This window comes from Bombyx mandarina, chromosome 07, assembly GCF_030267445.1.
Source record: "Bombyx mandarina strain Sakado chromosome 07, ASM3026744v2".
Taxonomy (NCBI): domain Eukaryota; kingdom Metazoa; phylum Arthropoda; class Insecta; order Lepidoptera; family Bombycidae; genus Bombyx; species Bombyx mandarina.
Window position 1 is genome coordinate 10436779 of NC_143214.1, and position 13720 is coordinate 10450498.

Sequence of the window (13720 nt, forward strand, 5' to 3'; positions counted from 1 at the left end):
TAATAATTTGCCTAATATAAGGGTGTCTTGTGAACCCGCACGGGCAGGTACCACCACCCTCCTTATTTTTGCCGAGCAGCAATGGACTTCGGTTTGAAGGGTGGGGCAGCCGTTGTACTGTAAAACTGAGGCTTAGAAGTCATTTTTCAAGGCGGGCGGTGGTATTTATGATTTCTATGACGTCGTACCACTTAACACCAGGTGGGCCGTGAGCTCGTCCAACCATCGAATTAAGCCATTAATTATATTTAAGCCTAATTTCACTGGCCACTTTCAGTCACTTACCTCCCTCTGTTATTAGAAATGCTAGTAACACTATCTAGTATCACTACCTGCATCCGGTTTTTTTTTATTGCCTTTGTAGGCAGACGAGCATACGGCCCACCTGATGGTGAGTGGTTACCGTCGCCCATGGACTTCAACAATGCCAAGGGCAGAGCCAAGCCGCTGCCTACCGCGAAAAATTACACCAAAAAAGAAAGATTCTAAAGATTACACCAAATCCGAACTAACATAGCGAATAAGTTTTAAATTAACATTGCTATTGGACATTTTCCAATGAAGCTACAAAGCGACAATATCAAAACGGCAATTAAAACATTCCAATAGATACAATAAATCAATAACGGCATGAACATAATGAATATAACGATTAATAAATTAAATCGTAGCTTATTCGCTCCGACATTATCCTTAATACATATATATAAATATCAATGTATTATGATTCTAGCGTACTTATTAATCATCACATTTCCGCGTAAGTATCAATTACGATCATATCATCAATGTATAGTCTCATTGTGTTTATTAGTTATCACTGTTTTATTTTTCTAATGTGTTTACTGCGATATTCTAATCATAAGTTCCTGTTTGACGATCATATTGCCTATGGACTATCTATGGAAAGAGCAATCTGTTATAATACATAGGTTATAATCTTTTTTGAAATAAAATTAGGGATTCTTACTAAAACTCCAATAATGTAATCCAAGGTGTAAAAAAATACCTAAAATATTCTTTACATCGCGTTCCCTGCGAAAACTATTATTGATAGAATAAAATAATGTACTACGACTTTGTAGAATACATTATTATTTATAAAAAACTAGCAACCCGCCCTCGCTTCGCTTCGGAAACATTAAAACACACATGAAACCAAAAAAAAAAAAAAATTAAAAAAAGTAGCCTATGTTCATCAGGGACAATGTCGGCTTCTAATGGAAAAAGAATTTTTCAAATCGCTCCAGTAGTTTCGGAGCCTATTCGAAACAAACAAACAAACAAATCTTTCCTCTTTATAATATTAGTATAGATCACTGTTTTATTCTTCTAATGTGTTTACTGCGTTATTTTAACCATATGTTTTTTTTATTGTTTAGATGGGTGGACGAGCTCACAGCCGACCTGGTGTTAAGCGGTTACTTGAGCCCATAGACATCTACAACGTAAATGCGCCACCCACCTTGAGATATAAGCTCTAAGGTCTCAAGTATAGTTACAACGGCTGCCCCAACTTTCAAACCGAAACGCATTGCTTCACGGCAGAAATAGGCAGGGTGGTGGTACCTACTCCGTGCGGACTCACAAAAGGTCCTACCACCAGTGTTCCATTTTGACGATCATATTGCCTATGGACTATCTATGGAAAGAGAAATCTGACTCAAGTATGCTTGAAATGTTGCTTATGGGCTATCTATAGAAGAATCTAGCTCAAGGTGTCTTGAAGGTGGCCCGTAGTAAAATTCATAACAAATCCTAATGCAACATTAAAAGAGGATGTATTGCGCTGATCTCACTTTACGTAGGATAAAGGGGAAAAAGAAGAAGACACTGGTAAAAGATAACTTGGATTATATTTACGCTTCACTAACGTATTACTCACTACCTTGTTCGCTTCTTAGTTAAAGAACCTTGAGCACTTTAAGTTTAACACTGGTGGTAGGACCTATTGAGAGTCCGCACGGGTAGGTACCACGTCCCCGCCTATTTCTGCCGTGAAGCAGTAATGCGTTTCGGTTTGAAGGGTAGAGCAGCCGTTGTAACTATACTGAGAGTTGAGACCTTAGAACTTATATCTCAACGTGGGTGGCGCATTTACGTTGTAGATGTCGATGGGCTCCAGCAACTACTTAACACCAGGTAGGCTGTGAGCCTAACTAAGCAATAAAAAAAAAACACGATACTATTAATAGATACCGCTGTTACTTCTGTTTTGTTTAAGTTTTATTTTTATTGTGTTGATATTTGATCGATTTCACGGTATCTCGTCTTAAGTGGATCCCATGGATTGCACAACGTATGTGCCGCCTTTTCACCTTGAGAGATGGGATAAAAGTCTAAAAGTACTAACCACAATTTCAAGAAATCTTCCCTATTTACAAGCTGATTTTTATTATGTAGTCAGCTGGATCAGCTCACGGTTCAGCTGGTGTAGTAGACAACAATAGGTGAAAGCCATCATCCACCTTGACCCATGAAGTCTGAGTCCCAATTGTGTAGTATAACAGCTGTTCCATTTTACGGCTAAAAGAGGCACTATGATGGTTTCTACCCGTGCTATATTTGCTCGTTACTTCATGTTTCTCCATTTTATCCAGCAGTAAAACAAAAGATGCACGCTTATCCTTAGTCCTATTTAAATCCTTTATTTTTATTTTAGACTGATTAAATTTTAGAAGACACAATGAGAGAAGACAAAAGTCGATTTGGATTCTTCGTTGCACTTGTGTTTTTTCAGTTCAAACCGTAATAAGCCCTTTTGTTTTGGAAAAGAACGAACAATGGTTCTATACCTTAGACTATTAGAAAGAGGAAAGATTTGTTTGTTTGTTTGTATTGAATAGGCTCCAAAACAACTGAACCGATTTGAAAAATTCTTTCACAGTTTGGAAGCTACACTATTCCCAAGTGACATAGGTTATAATCTTTTTTGAAATAAAATTAGGGATTCTTACTAAAACTCCAATAATGTAATCCAAGGTGTAAAAAAATACCTAAAATATTCTTTACATCGCGTGCCCTGCGAAAACTATTATTGATAGAATAAAATAATGTACTACGACTTTGTAGAACACATTATTATTTACAAAAAAAAAAAAACTTCAGAGGTGTCAAGGGACACCCGGATGGAACGAAGTTCCTTTCGATTAATTAGTGAAGGAATTGTATTTTTTTTTTAAGTTATAATAATAAATTACGGCGTTATGAAGAAGAAAAAAACAATACTATGAACTAAATTACTATTGTTGAAACGCTATCTCGAGAAACTGTACTCATTACGCGAACCAATCGGATACGAGCAATGTCACGCGATAAGCGCCTAAACTTTGATTGGTCAGAATGACGGATCTAAAAAGTGTCGTGACAACTTTTCGTAAGAATTTTTTCCGTCTAGCCCCCTTTCACAACGCGCGAAAATGTCGCGACAGCATATGTCTAACTATTATAGTTATGCCGCAATAACGTTCTATTATTTAAAAACAACAATGTCAAATATCGTTGAAATTTTTGTTAAAAGACCCGAGCGGAACCAGAGCGAGCCGCTTGTACGTTTATAATTTGTTAACTAAAAATACGCATTAATAAGGAGCCGAAGTAAAGAGTTATTGTTTTTTCATCAGTCTTGAAGTGGATGATGATTTAGGCGCCAGTTAATGAAAAGTTGTTAAAAAATTATATTTAAAATTTCTTGTTACTTGCATTTTTCAATGACTTCATGATTTTTAAATGTTTCCTTTAGTTTAATGTCACAAAAACAATGAGTATTGTTTGATATAGAGCTGAACATTTTCATTTTTTTTTTTATTTGGACATTCTATACCTATACTGTATCGTGGTCACAAATGACTCCTTATTCTAATGTTGGTATGACCCATTTATTACTTATTTTTTATTGTATCAAGTTAGTTCGCGGCTCTATGGTCTTCAGAAATTATTTTGATCACCCTGTTTATAACTATGATAACAAAGGCCACGGCTTTAACAATAAAACAGCAATCATTATGGCCAATAAAATTAGCTATTAGCTACTATTTCAAGAATCCTGTTATTTGTTTTAAATCTAAGGAAGACGGAACACCCCAGTGAGATATAAAAGTTGAAATATAAATGATTTTGTTATTACAATGTCGTACCGGAGAGAATTCGCGAATTATAGTAATGCATTATATGCATTAGAAGTAATGTTTAAAATGCTTCTTTCTAGTTTTGTGTTATTGTTTAGTTACTATATGCAACCAACTTATTTTCATCAATGTAATAATGATAATAAATTTATGTCTATCTTTTCAGAAGATAATTCATGGAATATTGTGTTCTTTTTTTACAATAAATAAATTTAAATGAGTTTAAAATTCATAGAGAGACATTCTTGTAGTCAATATCTTGTTTATGGAACACTGCTGCATCAATTACTTCCTGTGATTTTTTTTATGATTGAAAGATTACTGGTGGCCCGGAGGCCTTTCCAGTTTCACCAGGACAGGTGGGCGAGCAAAGGCTCAGCCAGGAGGGGTGGAATTTGCTAACAACTGCCCGAGCGCCTTCGAAGGAGACCTAACAACTCAAGAGCAATTGCTTCGCGAATTAATCTACTACCGGATCGGAATCGCGACCCGCTGAGAAGATCCGGCGAGAAACTCAGCGGCCTGATGCATGGGTTAGGGGTTCCTGTGGTGAAAATGGAATAGGCGATATTCCAAGTATCAAGCAAACCAATGCCGCGTAAATCTCTTAGTGAAACATGAAAGAAAATTGCTTAACTAAAAACACTTACGAGCACATAAATCTTGCTGAGACAGACATATATGGTTAAATAACTTCAAAACATTTAACGGAGAAATTGTTACCGTATTGTGCATACATACGTGTTTGGAAATGTTTATAAACATATCGTTCGGTGTTTAATGAGACGAATTTGAAAATACAAACAAAACTTGATTCGAGATTAAAATTTAAAAATAACGACATCGAATTTGAAAGCCTACATCCAAAATGGTTGGCGTACCTAACACCGATGAACACTAAACGAATTAAATATCAAAAATTCAAATAGACGACCTTAAGTGTTTAAAAGCAAAAACAAACGGTGCGTTTGGAAGAAAAACACGTTCTTAATAATATATGTAATTATAGATACGGCGTGCAGCATACGAAATTTATAATTCTCTTGTACGTAAATTTGCATATTGCGTCACAAGAAACTTATGTTTGAACAACTGAAAACTTATATTATGTATTTTATTTTTAGCAACGTTCATCGCTTTTTAATATTGGACGAGATACTTATTTATTCTGTTTGATTAATCAAACACACTTCTCACGTTATTGTTCTTCGAGAACTTTCCGACACAGAAAACACTGATTATGGCACTTTTTTTTGTTTAAATTTAAAACACCGATGACTTAGAAGCACTCGCGATGCGTGGATTTTCCCGCGTAAAATACGCGCGACACATACACTCCCCGCGACGTTTGCCAGAAAACTGGCTGTCAGTGATGAAACGCGTCGCCGCTGACGGGGCGAGCAAACGTTTTCAAGATACAACAGCCTTCCGCGACCGGTTTCATCAAAGCCGTCAAAATGTGAGCTAATATCAAAACGAAATTAAGATATTGTAGATTTTTATCTCGTTACTAGCTGACCCGGCAGACTTACTATTGTATAAAATAGACTTAAAACAAACAAGGAATCCGTTCGACGGGGTACACATCAAAAGAAAAACAAAATTGTTATTTTTATTTATTTCCGAGCTTTTTCATATTTATCTACCTTTTAAACCTTCTCTGGACTTTCACAAATAATTCAAGACCAAAATTAGCCAAATCGGTCCAGCCGCTCTCGAGTTTTAGCGAGACTAACGAACAACAATTCATTTTTATATGTATAGATTTTTTTAAATTTCGCCAAATTAGCTATCGCCATTCTGTATGTTTCGGCGGCGAAGCCTTCATTCGTTCCGGTTCGAAGGGTGGGGCAGCCGTTGTAGGATGCATCTAGATTTCGACTTCATAAGCTTTATTAAGTACATAACATCAAGAGGAATGTGAAGCTCGTTCAAACATTTAGTTCCATATACTTTTTTTTTTATTGCTTAGAAGGGTGGACGAGCTCACAGCCCACCTGGTGTTAAGTGGTTACTGAAGCCCATAGACATCTACAACGTAAATGCGCCACCCGCCTTGAGATATAAGTTCTAAGGTCTCAGTATAGTACAACGGCTGCCCCGCCCTTCAAACCGAAACGCATTACTGCTTCACGGCAGAAATAGGCAGGGTGGTCCTACCTAGTCGCGCAGACTCACAAGAGGTCCTACCACTAATAATTACGCAAATTATAATTTTACGGGTTTGACTTTTATTACACGATGTTATTCCTTCACCGTGGAAGTCAATCGTGAACATTTGCTGAGTACGTATTTCATTAAAAAAATTGGTACCCGCCGGCGGGATTCGAACGCCGGTACATCACTCAACCCGATTGCACCGGACGTCTTATCCTTTAGGCCATGACGACTTTTTTAACTACATAATATCAAGCGGAAAGTGAACTCATCCAAACAGTTTACATTCAAATATTATAATCATATAATTATAAAATCACCTGAATCTAATTATTCCTTGGGTGATTTTGGAACTCGGCATTAGTTAATACGAACTACTCCACTGATATCTACAGCGTAAGACAAAACGGTACCTTATTCGCGGTCTTCTGCATGTCGACCGGTTTTCTCTTGCCTCCTTTTAATGTTAACAATAAAATAAAATATTGGTTGGAACATTTTTCTTCACACTTTTGCAGAAACTTAAATGGCAGAATAAAAGAGGAAATGTAGTATTTAAAATTAAATCTTGTAGCGTCACCGAAGCTACAAGATTTAATTTGTGGTCGAATTTCGATAATTGGGCGGACATTAGTCGATTCCCGTATCGTCCTTAAAGAATTAGGGTATTGTGTTCTAATCTGGCTAGTTCTTGTCTAATCTATGTATTGGGCAACGACATTACAGCACCAAATCCTGTCTTGGAGCCAGTAGAGGATCCGAATCATCTAGCAGACTTCTTGAAGGTACAAAGAGGCAAGTGGTTTTGAAGTGCTTTTGAAAATCAATCAATTGGCACATGACTGAGAGCTTGGGGCCATCATGAATCGCTGGTGAAGTGACTGTCTAGTGAAAAAAAACCAGAAGTGCCATATAGGTAAGAAAGATTTGTATCTAGAAGAAATCATACCCATTTGCAGAAGTTTGGTCGCCGAAGAAAATATTAGCTGTTGAAAAGTTCAAACGACTTTTTTTTAACTTAAAAAGTGCTTGAAGCTAGTTAGATTTTCTAATTCCCAGTATCGTACATAAGATAATGAGCTTTAATAGTCTTAAGAAAAGAAAAGCCTTAAAAAAGGTATGTCAATTTTTTTTTAAATTAAATAGAGAGTAATGTTAGTAAAGATGTTTAGGTATAGTATCTAAAATATATTTGTTTAATACTTAATGACGGGCCTTGACTCTTATATATTGAATTGCTTATGTTTTATTGAGAAAAAACATATTTCAAAAGGTATCTTATCTTATACCTTTAAACGAGCAATTCTTGTATATTATTATATATGTATATAATCTGAATCTCGGAAACGGCTCCAACGATTTTCATAAAATTTAGTATACAGGGGATTTCAGGGGCGATAAATCGATCTAGCTACGATTTATTTCAGAAAATGTTATTTTATTCGTGTTTTCAATAATCAACTTTACCCGACATTTATTGGCGAATAATAATACTATTTTTCTTAATTGAGGGTAACTAACCGCTTTAAAGAAACAACAAGATGGCGTTATCAAAAAAAAATGCTATTTTTAATGCCACCATTTACAGTTACAGGAAAACATATCTGCTTAAAAATCCTAGTGCACGAGACCGGGGTCATAGAAAATACGAGTATAAGACAAATCGACAATTTTACAATGATAATTAAGCACAGTTCATACCATTTACATTTTCTTATTGTATTTAAATTAAGAATTGCTCAAACTAATTTTATTTCTAAACATTTTTAGTGTTTTTTTTTCTCATTAGCATTTCCATAAAAGTACCAGAGACATTCCGGAAGATTGTTTTTTATATATATATTTTGTTGCTTAGTTACGTGGACGAGCTCACGGCCCACCTGGTGTTAAGTGGTTACCGGAGCCCATAGACATCTAAAAAGTAAATGCCGTCACCCACCTTGAGATATGAGTTTTAATGTCTCAGTTTTTACAGTACAACGGCTGCCTCGCCTTTAACACTGAAAAGCATTACTGCTTCACGGCAGAAATAGGCAGGGGGGTAGTAGTACCTACCCGTGCGGACCTACAAAACTCTCTACCAGCAGTAATAATGCAAATTATTATTTAGGGATCTTTATATTTTTAGGAATTTTTATATCATTCATTTATTTGATTAAAGGCTTATAACTACATTAAAAACATCTTGCAAATCAGCAAATCTTCGACACTGTTCGTTATCCAGAACACAAAACCAGTTTGAACGCATCCAGAACCACAAACGATGTGTCATATCAATCTCTTAGCGTGAATATCTACACGGTAATGACATGAAAAAAGTTCGAGACTATTTATTTATTTATTTACGCTTCATGTATTATTTACATTGGCGGACTTAATGCCTAAGGCATTCTCTACCAGTCAACCAAAGGTAGGACCTCTTGTGAGTCCGCACGGGTAGGTACCACCACCGTGCGTATTTCTTCCGTGAGTGAAGCAGTAATGCGTTTCGGCTTAAAGGGTGAGGCAGCCGTTGTAACTATACTTGAGACCTAAGAACTTATATCTCAAGGTGGGTGGCACATTTACGTTGTAAATGTCTATGGGCTCCAGTAACCACTTAACACCAGGTGGGCTGTGAGCACGTCCCCCCCATCTAAGCAATAAAAAAAAAGGTAGTGCAAAATAAATAATAGTAGGTGCAATGAAATATAACATAATTACATGAACACAAATATATAAATTTACAAGCTGAAACCTATAATTTTTAGTGCTTAAATTTACTCTAAATACTACGTAACTAACTATTTTCATTACATACTGACAAACGAACTTAATTTTTCAAGGTTTTTTAAGGGTGAAGTAGCCGTTGTAACTATACTGACCTTAGAACTTATATCTCAAGGTGGTTGGTGCATTTCGTTGTAGATATCTATGGGCTCCAGTAACAACTTAACATTAGGTGGGCTGTGAGCTCGTCTACCCATCTAAGCAATAAAAAAAAACTGTAAGGGTTTTTTGGCACGAGGTCGATAAAGATGTATCTTCACAACCGAATTAACAATAGTTCCTTACAATTTGATATCGGAATTCGAAAGGAATACGAACTGCTTTTGCAACAGATACATTAAGACAAATAAATAATAGTGGCCCAGCTCGAGAATTGATTCTGATTGTACAGTAAATTCACGATTAAAATTCGAACGTTAATATTTAAGCTAGTGGTCCCGCAGTAGGCGAAATTCGACTAAAATTATTGAAATTATAAGTTTGAACATTATTATGGTTCTATTGTCAAAGATTATTATACTTCTGTGATCACAGATTTCGCCAAAACTACACTATAGACAAACCATATTAATCTATTCTCAATTTGACCAATAAATAAAAGAGTATATATGCCTGTGTGTGTCAAATACATGGTAGTGTGTGTAATGTTTTTTTATTGATTTAAAGTAATTTTATGAATAATTAAAAAAAAAAATGCATTGTGCACTCCTTCTCGACATTCTCTATAAGTGTGGAAAATTTACTGGTGGTAGGCCTTCTTGTGAGTCCGCGCGGGTAGGTACCACCGCCCTGCCTATTTCTGCCGTGAAGCAGTAATGCGTTTGGGTTTGAAGGGTAAGGCAGCCGTTGTAACTATACTTGATACCTTAGAACTTATATCTCAAGGTGGGTGGCGCATTTACGTTGTGGATGCTTATGGGCTCCAGTAACCACTTAACACCGGGTGGGCTGTGAGCTCGTCCACCCAGCTAAGCAATAAAAAAAATCCATACGCCCGCCATCCTCCGTCCGCGCAATTTTCGTAAAAAGGGGTACCAATTTTTTGCTTCACGTATTAATATATTTAAATTGCACATCTGTCACCGATTATACAAGCCCGATCTTATCATGACGCAGAAAGCGAATGCTATTTTTGGTGCATTTAATGGAGAAATTCGTGTCACTCAAAATTATGTAACGCGCAAATCGTGTCCGAGAAAGGTGTTCTTAATTATAATTTATAAATACATATATATTGCGATCGACGTCTTATTACGTAGGTACAGCTCACGGTTTGTCGCCATCTTGATTTGCGGACAGTCGCGTGAAAAAGTGAATGTGTAATCGCACAGAATTACTTACTCAACTGGTTTCATTTTGAATTTTAGGCAATTTAGGAGGCCCCACAAGTAAATACCACCACCCAACCTATTTTAACCGCGAAGCTGTAATACTTCCAGTTTATAGGATGACTCCTGTTGTGCTATAGAACTGAGACTCAGAACTCACGATCCAAAATGGGCGACGAAGTTCACATTGTTGAGGTCTATGGACTTTTAACCGCTTTACCCTAAAGGCCGTTATTTATTTTGAAATTACTAATTTTAGGTGGTCCTTTTATTTTAGTAGTTATAATCTAAATATATAAAAATGAATTGCTGTTCGTTATTCTCGCTAAAACTCGAGAACGGCTGGACCGATTTGGCTAATTTTGGTCTTGAATTATTTGTGGAAATCCAGAGAAGGTTTAAAAGATAGATAAATATGAAATTGCTCGGAATTAAATCCGTCGGACGGATTCCTTTTGTTTGTTTTAAGTTTATTTTTATACAAAAGTTTAGGTCTTTTATTTCTCGATTGAGGCACTACGAAGTCTGCCGGGTTAGCTAGTTGGTAATAAATAAGCTTGTTGTTTTTTACACCTAACCTATTAAAAATTGAGGGCGTGATCTAGTGTCCTAGCACCTGGAAACTAGAATAAAGGACGCACTCCAACGAACTCTGATCAACACAAGTGACTACAGATCATATTAAAATGGCTCATCAGGCAGACATAACACAATGCTCAGCAATGAGCTAACGACTAGATTAGGAAAGAGAGATCATATTCAAAGCGCAGATTATACAAAATGCAAACCGCTTGTAATGGCGCCACCGTAAGCTCTGATTAAGTCTCGCTTAAAGAGCTTAACTCTAGAAATCCCATGGAGACGAAAGCTACCGTCGTAAATTGAAAGTATGTATTGTATTCTGCCGCCCAGTCTACTCGTCAAATGATGATCTCAATAATGCATCGCCAGTAGTGCTTACGTCATATGTGCGTAATGTCTTCCGATACAGTCATCGCTATCAGCCAAAACACCAAGTCTCCATTTTGTTGTTAAGTAACTCTAATATATATTATTATATATTATATGTATAATAGCTTTTCCACCTTTCAATCTGGAATGCTTTGTTCTATCTTATACATAAAATTCTCGTGTCACAATGTTAGTTACCATACTCCTCTGAAACGGTTTGACCGATTTTTATGAAATTTTAGATGCATGTTCAGTAGGTCTGAGAATCGGCTACTATCTATTTTTCATACCCCTAAGTGATAAGGGCTGTCCACCCCTAACATTTATTTTTATTTGTTGGCCTTTTTTTGTTATAATGAGGCATTATGTGGTTGAATGAGGTTTTGTTATTTTTATATTCCCTCATCGTTCACAGCGCTACATGCCTCTTTCACCCATTTACCACATCCTTACACACAGATACACTTTTTTTTTCTATACTAGAAATTCCCTAGAAATTCTATATATGGCAAAACAACGTTTGACGGGTCAGCTAGTGTATATATAAATTTACAAGTTTGATATATTATTTAATGTGATTGTATTCCTGTATCGTCGACGTATGTAGTCCGTTAACCCGTGTTATCGAGGTAGTTACTTAAGTGTAAAAATTGTATCTACCTTTGGGAATTGCATTCCGGCATATCAGAACTTTTCGATAAGAGTACACCGCGCAGATTTTTTCTTAGGCCACGTAGTTTTTAGTTTTTTTTTTGTCAAAAAAAAATATTATCTATTTTTTTATTGCTTAGATGGGTGGACGAGCTCACAGTCTACTTGGTGTTAAGTGGTTAACGGAGCCCATAGACATCTACAACGTAAATGCGCCACCCACCTTGAGATATAAGGTCTAAGCTCTCAAGTATATTTATTACAACTAGCTGCCCCGCCCTTCAAACCGAAACGCATTACTGCTTCGCGGCAGAAATAGGCAGGGTGATGGTACCTACCCGCGTGGACTCACAAGAGCTCTTACCACCGAAATAAAAATATATATCTTTGTAGTATGTAATATTGGATGTGTGGTTTCGGACTTGCACTTCGTCAGTAGTAGTTAAAACTACTTTCACGGCTTAAGCCTAAGCTGACAGCTTAAGCTGACGTTTTAGTGTTTTCATTTAATTATTACCGTCGTTTCGAAGGATTGACATTGTCTGCGGCCACAGAGGACTCTCGAAGTCATCATATAATTTTATTTGTGTCTACAACTCGTAGAGCGTGACGAATACATTAATATAGTTTGAAGGTTAATGATTTTTTATTAATTTTTATTTTTATATTGCCTTGTTGGGTGGACGAGTGGGCACCGGAACCCACAGACATCAACAACTACTGCTTCACGGCAAAAATAGGCGGGGTGGTGGTACCGACCCGTGCGGACTCACAAGACGTCCTACCACCAGTAATTACATAAATAATAATTTTGCGGGTTTCATTTTTAGTTAGTTTAATTAAGTACGTATTTCATTAGTACCCGCCGACGGGATTCGAACACCGGTGCATCGCAAGAGACGAATGAACCGGACGTCTTATCCTTTAGGCCGCGACGACTTTAAATAATGATCGTAGAGGATTATGCAAGGCAATATGGGTACCGCCATGCCTATTCCTGCTGCAATACTGTGTTTGAAGCTCGGATGACCGTCAACCTGACCACGATATCTCAAGGTCGGAATAGAAGCAATTAATTCCCTTGCAAAATGGTAAAATAATCATCTATCTCGAAATTCACAAATTTAATAAATGATATTAATCTTATTTCGACAATACTAACCAATATTTCGTTAAATGATAAGAATGTAAGTTTTTCATTAAAGTTTAAATACCGCGTTAATTAGTTGACTATTCCTCAATGAATATTCAATGTAAAAAAACATAAAATAATTCGAACACACAATGGCCTTTCTGCAGCAAGTATTTAATTCTTCTCCACATCCCTGAATCTCGTCGAAGAAAAGCTCCACAGACACAGACCACCGAGTTTCTCGCCGGATCTTCTCATTGGGTCGCGATTCTGATCAGGTGGTATATTCTACTTTTTTCCCTACCTATGCTTGGTAGCTTTGAGAGGCTATTTCAGCTTCACTCTAATGTGTAGGTGTGCTCACGGGGCTCAAACCGGAGTGTTGCTAACACTAGCCCTAGCAAGAGCAGTGCTTCGCAGAATCTACCACCGGATCGGAAACGCGACCCACTGAGAAGATTGGGCGAGAAACTCAGTGGGCTATATCTGTGGGTTAATTCGCTCGTCGAGCCCTTCGTCGCAAGCGACGGATTCGGCGAGGACGGCGACCGGTGCGTTTGGTATCTAAAAGCACCGTTAATGGATCGGGAGGAACCGTAGTGACG

General features: G+C 37.0%; 2 protein-coding genes across 3 annotated transcripts in view; both read right to left on the bottom strand.

The window, feature by feature from the left end:
- Positions 1–5492, bottom strand: part of Gcy (receptor type guanylyl cyclase) — a 162830-nt gene extending 157338 nt beyond the window's left edge. Inside the window, exon 1 of one of the 2 annotated variants that reach the window (XM_028169377.2) lies at positions 5325–5492. The gene's annotated coding sequence lies outside the window, so the exon portion shown is untranslated. Of the gene's footprint in view, positions 1–5317 lie in introns of both variants that reach the window. The other variant, XM_028169376.2, reaches the window with a different exon arrangement.
- The window catches only part of Fbxl7 (F-box and leucine-rich repeat protein 7), a 308189-nt gene that overhangs the window by 78740 nt on the left and 215729 nt on the right, over positions 1–13720 (bottom strand). The gene's annotated exons all lie outside the window — the stretch shown is intronic.